Source organism: Oncorhynchus masou, chromosome 12 (genome assembly GCF_036934945.1).
Source record: "Oncorhynchus masou masou isolate Uvic2021 chromosome 12, UVic_Omas_1.1, whole genome shotgun sequence".
NCBI lineage: Eukaryota > Metazoa > Chordata > Actinopteri > Salmoniformes > Salmonidae > Oncorhynchus > Oncorhynchus masou.
The window spans coordinates 96163367-96179119 of NC_088223.1; the positions used below are offsets into that span (position 1 = coordinate 96163367).

General features: G+C 46.0%; 1 pseudogene; it reads left to right on the top strand.

The window, feature by feature from the left end:
- Nucleotides 1-4336: 4336 nt before the first annotated feature.
- Nucleotides 4337-15372, top strand: LOC135549261 (superoxide dismutase [Cu-Zn]-like; annotated as a pseudogene).
- The last annotated feature ends 381 nt before the right edge of the window (nucleotides 15373-15753 follow it).

The following is a 15753-nucleotide window of genomic DNA, read 5'->3' on the forward strand; positions in this document are numbered from 1 at the left end:
ATACAGACAGAATATAGACAAACAATACAGACAGAATATAGACAAACAATACAGACAGAATATAGACAAACAATACAGACAGAATATAGACAAACAATACAGACAGAATATAGACAAACAATACAGACAGAATATAGACAAACAATACAGACAGAATATAGACAAACAATACAGACAGAATATAGACAAACAATACAGACAGAATATAGACAAACAATACAGACAGAATATAGACTAACAATACAGACAGAATATAGACAAACAATACAGACAGAATATAGACAAACAATACAGACAGAATATAGACAAACAATACAGACAGAATATAGACAAACAATACAGACAGAATATAGACAAACAATACAGACAGAAATAGAATATAGACAAACAATACAGACAGAATATAGACAAACAATACAGACAGAATATAGACAAACAATACAGACAGAATATAGACAAACAATACAGACAGAATATAGACAAACAATACAGACAGAATATAGACAAACAATACAGACAGAAATAGACAAACAATACAGACAGAATATAGACAAACAATACAGACAGAATATAGACAAACAATACAGACAAACAATACAGACAGAATATAGACTAACAATACAGACAGAATATAGACTAACAATACAGACAGAATATAGACAAACAATACAGACAGAATATAGACAAACAATACAGACAGAATATAGACTAACAATACAGACAGAATATAGACAAACAATACAGACAGAATATAGACAAACAATACAGACAGAATATAGACAAACAATAGACAAACAATACACAATACAGACAGAATATAGACAAACAATACAGACAGAATATAGACAAACAATACAGACAGAATATAGACAGAATATAACAATACAGACAGAATATAGACAAACAATACAGACAGAATATAGACAAACAATACAGACAGAATATAGACTAACAATACAGACAGAATATAGACTAACAATACATACAGACAGAATATAGACAAACAATACAGACAGAATATAGACAAACAATACAGACAGAATATAGACAAACAATACAGACAGAATATAGACAAACAATACAGACAGAATATAGACAAACAATACAGACAGAATATAGACAAACAATACAGACAGAATATAGACTAACAATACAGACAGAATATAGAATATAGACAAACAATACAGACAGAATATAGACAAACAATACAGACAGAATATAGACAAACAATACAGACAGAATATAGACTAACAATACAGACAGAATATAGAATATAGACAAACAATACAGACAGAATATAGACAAACAATACAGACAGATTATAGAATATAGACAAACAATACAGACAGAATATAGACTAACAATACAGACAGAATATAGACTAACAATACAGACAGAATATAGACAAACAATACAGACAGAATATAGACAAACAATACAGACAGAATATAGACAAACAATACAGACAGAATATAGACAAACAATACAGACAGAATATAGACTAACAATACAGACAGAATATAGACAAACAATACAGACAGAATATAGACAAACAATACAGACAGAATATAGACTAACAATACAGACAGAATATAGACTAACAATACAGACAGAATATAGACAAACAATACAGACAGAATATAGACAAACAATACAGACAGAATATAGACTAACAATACAGACAGAATATAGACAAACAATGCAGACAGAATATAGACAAACAATACAGACAGAATATAGACAAACAATACAGACAGAATATAGACAAACAATACAGACAGAATATAGACTAACAATACAGACAGAATATAAACAAACAATACAGACAGAATATAGACAAACAATACAGACAGAATATAGACTAACAATACAGACAGAATATAGAATATAGACAAACAATACAGACAGAATATAGACAAACAATACAGACAGAATATAGAATATAGACAAACAATACAGACAGAATATAGACTAACAATACAGACAGAATATAGACTAACAATACAGACAGAATATAGACAAACAATACAGACAGAATATAGACAAACAATACAGACAGAATATAGACAAACAATACAGACAGAATATAGACAAACAATACAGACAGAATATAGACAAACAATACAGACAGAATATAGACAAACAATACAGACAGAATATAGACAAACAATACAGACAGAATATAGACAAACAATACAGACATAATATAGACTAACAATACAGACAGAATATAGAATATAGACAAACAATACAGACAGAATATAGACAAACAATACAGACAGAATATAGAATATAGACAAACAATACAGACAGAATATAGACTAACAATACAGACAGAATATAGACAAACAATACAGACAGAATATAGACTAACAATACAGACAGAATATAGACAAACAATACAGACAGAATATAGACAAACAATACAGACAGAATATAGACTAACAATACAGACAGAATATAGACAAACAATACAGACAGAATATAGACAAACAATACAGACAGAATATAGACAAACAATACAGACAGAATATAGACAAACAATACAGACAGAATATAGAATATAGACAAACAATACAGACAGAATATAGACAAACAATATAGACAAACAATACAGACAGAATATAGACACACAATATAGACAATCAATACAGACAGAATATAGACAAACAATACAGACAGAATATAGACAAACAATATAGACAAACAATACAGACAGAATATAGACTATCAATACAGACAGAATATAGAATATAGACTAACAATACAGACAGAATATATTGACAAAGAATTTCCTAATCCACACACTATAAATAGCTTATTCCTGATCCTGTGTTACAACACTGGAGTTGTGGGTTTATACCTGTACGCTCCGTTCATTCTGTATAGAACTGTAAAGTAGCTTCATCTGAGCCAGACCAGCTCATTTAAAAAGAAAAAAATATTTCACCTTTATTTAACCGGGTAGGCAAGTTGAGAACACCTTTATTTAACCGGGTAGGCAAGTTGAGAACAAGTTCTCATTTACAATTGCGACCTGGCCAGGATAAAGCAAAGCAGTTCGACACAAACAACGACACAGGTGGAGTAAAACAAACATACAGTCAATAATACAGTAGAAAAACAAGTCAATATATACAGTGTGTGCAAATGAGGTAGGATAAGGGGGGTAAGGCCATAAATAGGCCATAGTGGCTAAATAATTACAATATAGCAATTAAACATTGGAATGGTAGATGTGCAGTAGATGAATGTGCAGGTAGAGATACTGGGGTGCAAAGGAACAAGGGCAGGAGCCTGATCTCCTGTTTCTGTAGTGTGAGGCAGCTTGATGTACAAGTACACCCCCTGGACAGGACGCTCTCTCGACAGGACGCTAGTCTATAGCGGAGCCTTGGGATTAAAAGCCTCTGAAATTAAACATTTGACCAGTGACAACTTTTTGAGCTGCAACAATTTTACCTGGAGGTCAGTTGTAGATTGGATGTAAAAAAAAAAAAATAATTAAAAAAATGGAACCACGTGATTTCTAACCAATGGAGAGACACATAATAACACATTTTTATAGACTTGATTCATTCATATTGAAAAACGCCACGAGACCACTCTTTGATTTCTATGTGCGGTTTTGATTATTAGAAGTTGTCTCTGTTGAATCTGCGTACTGCGCAGTTCCGGTAGTGTCCTTGCCTGCCAATCAGATCTCTGCTCACCCATCCCCTGGCCGCTGATTGGAACAAATTAACTCTCCTCCATTAATAAAGCTCTACATTCGCACTGAGGTCTTTCTGTGACACACAGACTTTGTGAACTTGCAGAGATTAAACAATGCTACCTTATATAATGTTACTTACCTTACATTATTCATCTCATATGCATACGTATATACTGTACTCTATATCATCGACTGCATCCTTATGTAATACATGTATCACTAGCCACTTTAACTATGCCACTTTGTTTACATACTCATCTCATATGTATATAATGTACTCGATACCATCTACTGCATCCTTATGTAATACATGTATCACTAGCCACTTTAACTATGCCACTTTGTTTACATACTCATCTCACATGTATATACTGTACTCGATACCATCTACTGTATCTTGCCTATGCTGCTCTGTACCATCACTCATTCATATATCCTTATGTACATATTCTTTATCCCCTTACACTGTATAAGACAGTAGATTAGGAATTGTTAGTTAGATTACTTGTTGGTTATTACTGCATTGTCGGAACTAGAAGCACAAGCATTTCGCTACACTCGAATTAACATCTGCTAACCATGTGTATGTGACAAATAAAATTTGATTTGATTTGATTTGAGATGGTGCTGAAGGCTGTTTGCGTGCTGACAGGAACCGGTGATGTTACCGGGACCGTATTCTTTGAGCAGGAGGTATGTCTTCAATCTGGGAAAAATAGAAGCCTGTATGTCGACTTTTGCAGAACAAATTCATTTGGCCAATAATTCTGACTGTCTGCGACTGGCCTTATCAATTACAAATCCGTTGAACATGACAACACATAGCAAGGCTAGTTAACTATAGCAAGGCTAGTTAACGTTAAGAGCTACCTCACGTTACACAACTTGGACGTGTTCACATTTTCCCTTGACCTAAAGCTTTAATTCTGGTCTTCCTCAACCCCAGGACGCTTCCCTAGTTGATCCTGTTCTGCGGTTCTCATGCCGACACGCAAACCGACAGCTGCCTATGTGCAGAAAGGTTGCCATGTTGCTAGACCGTTCTTCATCTGCGTTGCTTTCTGTTTGTGGGTTTAGGCTGGGCTTCTGTACAACACTTTGCGATATCAGCTGATGTAAGAAGGGCTTCATGAATACATTTGATTTAGATTGAATCCCCGAGCTGACAAGGTACACATGTGTCGTTCTGCCCCTGAACAAGGCAGTTAACCCACTGTTCCTAGGCCGTCCTTGTAAATAATAATTGGTTCTTAACAGACTAGCTAAATGAAATAAGTGGGCTGAAATATGAAACTCTGCCTAACTGGGTCGCCGGGCTACCGGGCTATGTGAAACGGCCTCGTCCATTGAAAAGGCAGTGGCGTTTGTCCACACAGTGCATGTTGCCTTGGTCTCTAAGCCATCCTTGTTTTGGTCTCACAGGCTGAATGCTCATTGGCTACTAGCCGCAGTCCTTGTCCAATCACGTTGTACTTCTGCTCCTACTACAACATTCAAGACCAAACATTTGTGACGTTAGACAGTTATCGCGAGATCCGACAGGGGTCTGTGGTACGGAACATCTCTTAGTGCGGCCTTGACCCGCTCAAACGAGACGAGTCCCTAGTTTTACTGACCCGTAGGATTTCACCCCAGAAATTCATCTGGGACACTACACCATTTTTGGCGTATGTCTGACATTAGCAAATATGTTTTGAATAGGACATGAGACTGTAATTGACGTATGTGAGACGTCAAAGGTCAGCGCAATCTGGGATCCTTGGGACGCTCCCTCCTTTAGAAGTTTAATTTTAAAATAGTGTAGGGGTTAACAATGAGACTGATATTTCACCGGGTGTATGAATGTGAAGCATCAGCTTGGCGTTTACACTCTACCAAATGTGGTAGTGGGCGGATGCCCAGTTGGAGGAGATTTGGCCGATATTCTGCACATGGCCTCAACGATGTAACGTTTTATCTCAATACAGTTCTGTTCCTAAAACTAGGATCTGTTATGGACAGTAAACTCTCTCTTTGTTTTGTTTTTGTAGACTTTACCCTTTGCCAAAGTTTTTAGTTTGTTTTAATTGCTAGATTTAGGAGTGCAAAGGTGAATTGAGTTATTGCACATGTGCACTTCATAGGTGTTCCCTAACGGAAATATGCAGATGCATGCTAGAACTGGCCAATAGGATATTGCCTGCTTGTGCTTGGCTCTGCCCACTATGACTAATGTTTGTTCCCATTGGAAACGACAGGCTGTGGTCTCTTAGTTAAGTTATGGTAGGGAATGTCCTGATGACTGATGTACTACACTTCATTATGATAAAGATCCATCAGTGATTGGATCATCTCTAACCAATCAGAGTATCAAATGCTGCTTTATCCACATGTTCTGCCTCTGGCCCAGCCCATCTGTTTCTGGGACCAATCAGATGATCTAGAATGGATTTCCATTCTAGAAATCGTTGGGTGGTAGCTACTCCTATACAGACTCAATGTAGAGGAGAAATGTGCATCCTTGTGCGTTTGGCATAGCGATTGGCCACTGCAAGGAGTTCAGGTAGCCAGTCAAACTATATCTTGCTGCTTACTTTACGTACCTAATGCTCGCTAGCTACAACTAGCCATACAAGCATTTGGCTGCCTTTAGATACCAGTCCTAATCTTGCATTTCCCTTAATCCGTCTTTGTAAATCATCAATTTAGAGCCATATTATTTTGTAAGCAGGGTAAGTTGCTGAGATGAATGCAGGTTAATTGCTAGTTCTGCCTGTTGTAGAAGTTAGCAAGTTGAGGGGGGGTTCTAACTAAACTGTACCACAAACTAAAGCTTGCTACCCGCTAACGCTGCTGCTGCCCGCTAACGCTGCTGCTGCCCGCTAACGCTGCTGCTACCCGCTAACGCTGCTGCTACCCGCTAACGCTGCTGCTGCCCGCTAACGCTGCTGTTGCCCGCTAACGCTGCTGCTGCCCGCAACATCGTTACAGATGGGGCGGCATGGTAGCCTAGTGGTTAGAGTGTGGAGGGTAGCCTAGTGGTTAGAGTGTGGAGGGTAGCCTAGTGGTTAGAGTGTGGAGGGTAGCCTAGTGGTTAGAGTGTGGAGGGTAGCCTAGTGGTTAGAGTGTGGAGGGTAGCCTAGTGGTTAGAGTGTGGAGGGTAGCCTAGTGGTTAACGTGTGGAGGGTAGCCTAGTGGTTAACGTGTGGAGGGTAGCCTAGTGGTTAGCGTGTGGAGGGTAGCCTAGTGGTTAGCGTGTGGAGGGTAGCCTAGTGGTTAGCGTGTGGAGGGTAGCCTAGTGGTTAGCGTGTGGAGGGTAGCCTAGTGGTTAGCGTGTGGAGGGTAGCCTAGTGGTTAGCGTGTGGAGGGTAGCCTAGTGGTTAGCGTGTGGAGGGTAGCCTAGTGGTTAGAGTGTGGAGGGTAGCCTAGTGGTTGCGAGTTCAAACCCCCGAGCTGACAAGGTACAAATCTGTCGTTCTGCCCCTGAACAGGCAGTTAACCCACTGTTCCTAGGCCGTCATTGAAAATAATAATTTGTTCTTAACTGACTTGCCTAGTAAAATAAAGGTAAGATAAAACAGATGAAGAGGCGTCACTTGCTGCCGAGTGCCAGTCTGTTTCTGCTCTCTCACCCACTCCTATGGAACTGTCATGCAACGTTGGCTTGGGAAAAACAGATCTGGGACCAGGCTAGAGTCTTTCTGCCTTGGCTCCCATTTTCATTTCCCTGAACCTGGTCTGGCGCGTTGGTCTACTGCTGTCAACTACAGTCAGTTATCCACACCTTTTTTTTTTTTTAAGCAAGCAAAGTTTGCTTAAAAAAAGGCATGTGGACAACTGACTGTGTAGTTGAGTTGATCCCTCAATGTCAGAAGTAGCGTAACAACTAGCTGGCTACACATCTCTCTGTAGGTCACCCTGTGGCGGTCTCTCTCTGTAGGTCACCCTGTGGCGGTCTCTCTCTGTAGGTCACCCTGTGGCGGTCTCTCTCTGTAGGTCACCCTGTGGCGGTCTCTCTCTGTAGGTCACCCTGTGGCGGTCTCTCTCTGTAGATCACCCTGTGGTGGTCTCTTTCTGTAGGTCACCCTGTGGCGGTCTCTATCTGTAGGTTACCCTTTTGGCGGTCTCTCTCTGTAGGTCACCCTGTGGCGGTCTCTATCTGTAGGTCACCCTGTGGCGGTCTCTCTCTGTAGGTCACCCTGTGGCGGTCTCTCTCTGTAGGTCACCCTGTGGCGGTCTCTCTCTGTAGGTCACCCTGTGGCGGTCTCTCTCTGTTGGTCACCCTGTGGCGGTCTCTCTCTGTAGGTTACCCTGTGGTGGTCTCTCTCTGTAGGTCACCCTGTGGCGGTCTCTCTCTGTTGGTCACCCTGTGGCGGTCTCTCTCTAGATCACCCTGTGGTGGTCTCTCTCTGTAGGTCACCCTGTGGCGGTCTCTCTCTGTAGGTCACCCTGTGGTGGTCTCTCTCTGTTGGTCACCCTGTGGTGGTCTCTCTCTGTAGGTCACCCTGTGGTGGTCTCTCTGTAGGTCACCCTGTGGTCTCTCTGTTTACAGGGTGAAGATGCTCCAGTGACGCTGACCGGGGAGATTGCAGGTCACCCTGTGGTCTTTCTGTTATCAGGGTGAAGATGCTCCAGTGACGCTGACCAGGGAGATTGCAGGTCACCCTGTGGTCTCTCTGTTATCAGGGTGAAGATGCTCCAGTGACGCTGACCGGGGAGATTGCAGGTCACCCTGTGGTGTCTCTGTTATCAGGGTGAAGATGCTCCAGTGACGCTGACCGGGGAGATTGCAGGTCACCCTGTGGTCTCTCTGTTATCAGGGTGAAGATGCTCCAGTGACGCTGACCGGGGAGATTGCAGGTCACCCTGTGGTCTCTCTGTTATCAGGGTGAAGCTGACCGGGAGATTGCAGGTCACCCTGTGGTCTCTCTGTTATCAGGGTGAAGATGCTCCAGTGACGCTGACCGGGGAGATTGCAGGTCACCCTGTGGTCTCTCTGTTATCAGGGTGAAGATGCTCCATTGACGCTGACCGGGGAGATTGCAGGTCACCCTGTGGTCTCTCTGTTATCAGGGTGAAGATGCTCCAGTGACGCTGACCGGGGAGATTGCAGGTCACCCTGTGGTGTCTCTGTTATCAGGGTGAAGATGCTCCTTTGACGCTGACCGGGGAGATTGCAGGTCACCCTGTGGTCTCTCTGTTATCAGGGTGACGCTGACCGGGGAGATTGCAGGTCACCCTGTGGTCTCTCTGTTATCAGGGTGAAGCTGACCGTGGAGATTGCAGGTCACCCTTTGGTCTCTCTGTTATCAGGGTGACGCTGACCGGGGAGATTGCAGGTCACCCTGTGGTCTCCCTGTTATCAGGGTGAAGCTGACCGGGGAGATTGCAGGTCACCCTGTGGTCTCCCTGTTATCAGGGTGAAGCTGACCGGGAGATTGCAGGTCACCCTGTGGTCTCTCTGTTATCAGGGTGACGCTGACCGGGAGATTGCAGGTCACCCTGTGACCTCTCTGTTATCAGGGTGACGCTGACCGGGAGATTGCAGGTCACCCTGTGGTCTCTCTGTTATCAGGGTGAAGCTGACCGGGAGATTGCAGGTCACCCTGTGGTCTCTCTGTTATCAGGGTGACGCTGACCGGGAGATTGCAGGTCACCCTGTGGTCTCTCTGTTATCAGGGTGACGCTGACCGGGGAGCTTGCAGGTCACCCTGTGGTCTCCCTGTTATCAGGGTGAAGCTGACCGGGGAGATTGCAGGTCACCCTGTGGTCTCCCTGTTATCAGGGTGACGCTGACCGGGGAGATTGCAGGTCACCCTGTGGTCTCTCTGTTATCAGGGTGACGCTGACCGGGGAGATTGCAGGTCACCCTGTGGCCTCTCTGTTATCAGGGTGACGCTGACCGGGGAGATTGCAGGTCACCCTGTGGTCTCTCTGTTATCAGGGTGAAGCTGACCGGGGAGATTGCAGGTCACCCTTTGGTCTCTCTGTTATCAGGGTGACGCTGACCGGGGAGATTGCAGGTCACCCTGTGGTCTCTCTGTTATCAGGGTGACGCTGACCGGGGAGATTGCAGGTCACCCTGTGGTCTCCCTGTTATCAGGGTGAAGCTGACCGGGGAGATTGCAGGTCACCCTGTGGTCTCTCTGTTATCAGGGTGACGCTGACCGGGGAGATTGCAGGTCACCCTGTGGTCGCTCTGTTATCAGGGTGAAGCTGACCGGGGAGATTGCAGGTCACCCTGTGGTCTCTCTGTTATCAGGGTGAAGATGCTCCAGTGACGCTGACCGGGGAGATTGCAGGTCACCCTGTGGTCTCTCTGTTATCAGGGTGACGCTGACCGGGGAGATTGCAGGTCACCCTGTGGTCTCGCTGTCATCTGGGTGAAGCTGACCGGGGAGATTGCAGGTCACCCTGTGGTCTCTCTGTTATCAGGGTGACGCTGACCGGGGAGATTGCAGGTCACCTTGTGGTCTCTCTGTTATCAGGGTGACGCTGACCGGGGAGATTGCAGGTCACCCTGTGGTCTCTCTGTTATCAGGGTGACGCTGACCGGGGAGATTGCAGGTCACCCTGTGGTCTCTCTGTTATCAGGGTGAAGCTGACCGGGGAGATTGCAGGTCACCCTGTGGTGTCTCTGTTATCAGGGTGACGCTGACCGGGGAGATTGCAGGTCACCCTGTGGTCTCTCTGTTATCAGGGTGAAGATGCTCCAGTGACGCTGACCGGGGAGATTGCAGGTCACCCTGTGGTCTCTCTGTTATCAGGGTGAAGATGCTCCAGTGTCGCTGACCGGGGAGATTGCAGGTCACCCTGTGGTCTCTCTGTTATCAGGGTGAAGATGCTCCAGTGACGCTGACCGGGAGATTGCAGGTCACCCTGTGGTCTCTCTGTTATCAGGGTTAAGATGCTCCAGTGACGCTGACCGGGAGATTGCAGGTCACCCTGTGGTGTCTCTGTTATCAGGGTGAAGATGCTCCAGTGACGCTGACCGGGGAGATTGCAGGTCACCCTCTGGTCTCTCTGTTATCAGGGTGAAGATGCTCCAGTGACGCTGACCGGGGAGATTGCAGGTCACCCTGTGGTGTCTCTGTTATCAGGGTGAAGATGCTCCAGTGACGCTGACCGGGGAGATTGCAGGTCACCCTGTGGTCTCTCTGTTATCAGGGTGACGCTGACCGGGGAGATTGCAGGTCACCCTGTGGTCTCTCTGTTATCAGGGTGAAGCTGACCGGGGAGATTGCAGGTCACCCTCTGGTCTCTCTGTTATCAGGGTGAAGATGCTCCAGTGACGCTGACCGGGGAGATTGCAGGTCACCCTGTGGTGTCTCTGTTATCAGGGTGAAGATGCTCCAGTGACGCTGACCGGGGAGATTGCAGGTCACCCTGTGGCCTCTCTTTTATCAGGGTGAAGATGCTCCAGTGACGCTGACCGGGGAGATTGCAGGTCACCCTGTGGTCTCTCTGTTATCAGGGTGAAGCTGACCGGGGAGATTGCAGGTCACCCTGTGGTCTCGCTGTCATCTGGGTGAAGCTGACCGGGGAGATTGCAGGTCACCCTGTGGTCTCCCTGTTATCAGGGTGATGCTGACCGGGGAGATTGCAGGTCACCCTGTGGTCTCTCTGTTATCAGGGTGATGCTGACCGGGGAGATTGCAGGTCACCCTGTGGTCTCTCTGTTATCAGGGTGACGCTGACCGGGGAGATTGCAGGTCACCCTGTGGTCTCTCTGTTATCAGGGTGAAGCTGACCGGGGAGATTGCAGGTCACCCTGTGGTCTCTCTGTTATCAGGGTGAAGATGCTCCAGTGACGCTGACCGGGGAGATTGCAGGTCACCCTGTGGTCTCTCTGTTATCAGGGTGAAGCTGACCGGGGAGATTGCAGGTCACCCTGTGGTCTCTCTGTTATCAGGGTGAAGATGCTCCAGTGACGCTGACCGGGGAGATTGCAGGTCACCCTGTGGTCTCTCTGTTATCAGGGTGAAGATGCTCCAGTGACGCTGACCGGGGAGATTGCAGGTCACCCTGTGGTCTCTCTGTTATCAGGGTGAAGATGCTCCAGTGACGCTGACCGGGGAGATTGCAGGTCACCCTGTGGTGTCTCTGTTATCAGGGTGACGCTGACCGGGGAGATTGCAGGTCACCCTGTGGTGTCTCTGTTATCAGGTTGAAGATGCTCCAGTGACGCTGACCGGGGAGATTGCAGGTCTGGCCCCAGGAGATCGTGGCTTCTCGTCCATGCCTTCAGAGACAACACCAACGACTGCGTGAGCACGGGACCCCACTTCAACCCCCACAACAAGACCCACGGAGGACCCAACGATGATGTCAGGTGAGTCTGGCCTTATCACACGTGGAGTTGGACCATGGCGGTATCTGTGCTGCATGGGCAGCACCACTGAGGGGATAGCTCTTAATTTGTTCAATGTCTTCTACTTTGGAGTTAAATCACATTTTATTTGTCCAATGTTTGGAAACAGGTGTAGACTTAGTGAATTGTTTGCTTATGGGGTCCTATATACAGGGAGGTAACAACATGGCTATGTACAGGGAGGTAACAACATGGCTATGTACAGGGTTTCCATTGGCTGACTTTGGGCCCCCAAACATTAAAAGATTTGTGCAGGCCAATTGTCCGTGAGAGGAAATTCCATTAATATTTGATCTATTCATTGACGTAGAAACCATTAGATACATTTCACTTGTCATGCTTATCAGTCTACGGGCTAACTTCCATGCCTTCGTATGAATTTGGGATCTATCATCCCACAACTGTCCCAGTGCTATTCTATTGGCCAACAAGCTGACCAATAGAATAGGTATACTTTTCTACTATTAGGGGATAGTAGATTACGAATGCACCGTCTGTCAAAGTATTCAGACCCCTTGACCTTCTCAGACCCCTTGACCTTCTCAGACCCCTTGACCTTCTCAGACCCCTTGACCTTCTCAGACCCCTTGACCTTCTCAGACCCCTTGACCTTCTCCACATTTTGTTACTTTACAGCCTTATTATCAAATGTATTAAATAAGTTTCCCCCTCATCAATCTATACGCGGTGCCCCGTAACGACATCGCAGTGCCCCGTAACGACATCGCAGTGCCCCGTAACGACATCGCAGTGCCCCGTAACGACATCGCAGTGCCCCGTAACGACATCGCAGTGCCCCGTAACGACATCGCAGTGCCCCGTAACGACATCGCAGTGCCCCGTAACGACATCGCAGTGCCCCGTAACGTCATCGCAGTGCCCCGTAACGACATCGCAGTGCCCCGTAATGTCATCGTCATCCCGATCTTCTCAAGCTCTCAGGCTGAATGGGGGGCGTTGCTGCACAGCAATTTTCAGATCTCGCCAGATGTTGGCTCTGGTTCAAGTCCGGGCTCTGGCTGGGCTACTCAAGGATATTCAGAGACTTGTCCCGAAGCCACTCCTGTGTCTTGGCTGTGTGCTTAGGGTGGTTGTCCTGTTGGAAGGTGAACCTTCGCCCCTGATCGCTCTGTAGCAGGGTTTCATCAAGGATCCTGACTAGTCTCTCAGTCCCTGCCGCTGAAAAACATCCCCACAACATGATGCTGCCACCACCATGATTCACCGTAGGGATGGTGCCAGGTTTCCTCCAGATGTGACGCTTGGCATTCAGGCCAAAGAGTTCAATCGTGTTTCATGAGACCAGAGAATCTTGTTTCTGGCAGTCCTTTTAGGTACCTTTTGGCAAACTCCAAGGCTGTCTTTTACTGAGTGGCTTCCAGCTGACCACTCTACCATAACGGCCTGATTTGCTGGAGTGCGGCAGATGGTTGTCCTTCTGGAAGGTTCTCCCATCTCCACAGAGGATTCCTCAGTTTGTCCGGGCGGCCAGCTATAGGAAGAGTCTTGGTGGTTTCAAACTTCCATTTTTAAGAATGATGGAGGCCACTGTGTTCTTGATGACCTCAAATGCTGCAGCCATTTTCTTGGTACCCTTCCCCAGAGATGGTTATAGATATATATAGATATATTACTTTCACCCCTTCTAGGCAGATCTGGAAAGAAAAAGCCAAATCTGACTGGCCAATAAAAATATTAAGATGGGCAAAAGAACAGACACTGGAGAGAGGATCTCCGCCTGGAAGGCCAGCATTCTGGAGACGTCTCTTCACTGTTGCTGTTGAGACTGGTGTTTTGCAGGTTCTATTTAATGAAGCTGCCAGTTGAGGACTTGTTTCTCAAACTAGACACTAATGTACCTCATGCTCAGTTGTGCAGCAGCCTCCCACTCCTCTTTCTATTCTGGTTAGAGCCAGTTTGCGCTGTTCTGTGTAGGGAGTAGGACACAGCGTTGTACGAGATCTTCAGTTTCTTGGTAATTTCTCACATGAAATGGCGTTCAAATCTCAGAACAAGAATAGACTGACGAGTCTCAGAATGTATTTTGTTTACGGCCATTTTGAGCCTGTAATCAAACCCACAAATGCTGATGCTCCAGATGCTCAACTCAACTCGTCTAAAGAAGGCCAGTTGTATTGCTTATTTAATCAGAACAACAGTTTTCAGCTGTGCTAACATTATTTCTTACCTCTTACTTTCTGTTTTGCTACAATGTTCACGTAGGGGATACACTATTGGAAAGCAGTCTCTCCTCTGACCAGCTGTTCTGTCTCTGTTGCTAGGCACATAGGGGACCTTGGCAACGTGACTGCAGGAGCTGACAATGTGGCTAAGATCAACATCCAGGACAAGATACTGACACTCACTGGACCCTCTCGATCATCGGCAGGACCATGGTGGTAAGAACACATTGCCTGACCTGTAGCTGCATGTGTCCACTAGGCAGGAAATGGAAGGAACCTGTAGCTGCATGTGTCCACTAGGCAGGAAATGGAAGGAAGATGTAGCTGCATGTGTCCACTAGGCAGGAAATGGAAGGAACCTGTAGCTGCATGTGTCCACTAGGCAGGAAATGGAAGGAAGCTGTAGCTGCATGTGTCCACTAGGCAGGAAATGGAAGGAAGATGTAGCTGCATGTGTCCACTAGGCAGGAAATGGAAGGAACCTGTAGCTGCATGTGTCCACTAGGCAGGAAATGGAAGGAACCTGTAGCTGCATGTGTCCACTAGGCAGGAAATGGAAGGAAGATGTAGCTGCATGTGTCCACTAGGCAGGAAATGGAAGGAAGATGTAGCTGCATGTGTCCACTAGGCAGGAAATGGAAGGAAGATGTAGCTGCATGTGTCCACTAGGCAGGAAATGGAAGGAACCTGTAGCTGCATGTGTCCACTAGGCAGGAAATGGAAGGAACCTGTAGCTGCATGTGTCCACTAGGCAGGAAATGGAAGGAAGATGTAGCTGCATGTGTCCACTAGGCAGGAAATGGAAGGAACCTGTAGCTGCATGTGTCCACTAGGCAGGAAATGGAAGGAAGCTGTAGCTGCATGTGTCCACTAGGCAGGAAATGGAAGGAACCTGTAGCTGCATGTGTCCACATGGAAGGAAATGCTCAGCGTTCTCCAAGTTAACACAACTCTGTTCTCGTCCCATCTTTTCATTCTCTTTCATGCTGTTTCACCCTCCATTCCATATCTCCTCGCTCTACCAATAGATCCATGAGAAAGCTGATGACCTGGGGAAAGGAGGCAACGTGGAGAGTCTGAAGACGGGTCGCCAGGCCTGTGGTGTTATTGGAATTACCCAGTAAACACTACCCTTGCTGGGAGCCACAAGCCACAGCTTGAAGACCACCCAGACCCCATTGGAAGCTCTTAACCCCCCCCCCCCCTACCTAAACCTGTAAGGCACCTCATGGACATCTGGCAGATGGTCTGCGGCTTTAAGAATTCTTTGTCCATTGACTTTAGTTGTCTGTTTTTGGGAAACTCCCCTCTGAAGGTCTGAGGGCTTTCAACTCGGGGACACAGCTGACGTTGAGGACAGATCTAATGAAGTGCACTAGGAGGTTGTGGCTAGGGGTTGATTTTTTGGGGGGGGTATATATTTACTCTTGTCTGTACACATTGGCCCTAGCACTGCTTCTGTCTGTAATATGGAGTTATTCTATGCTGTAAACATGTATTATACA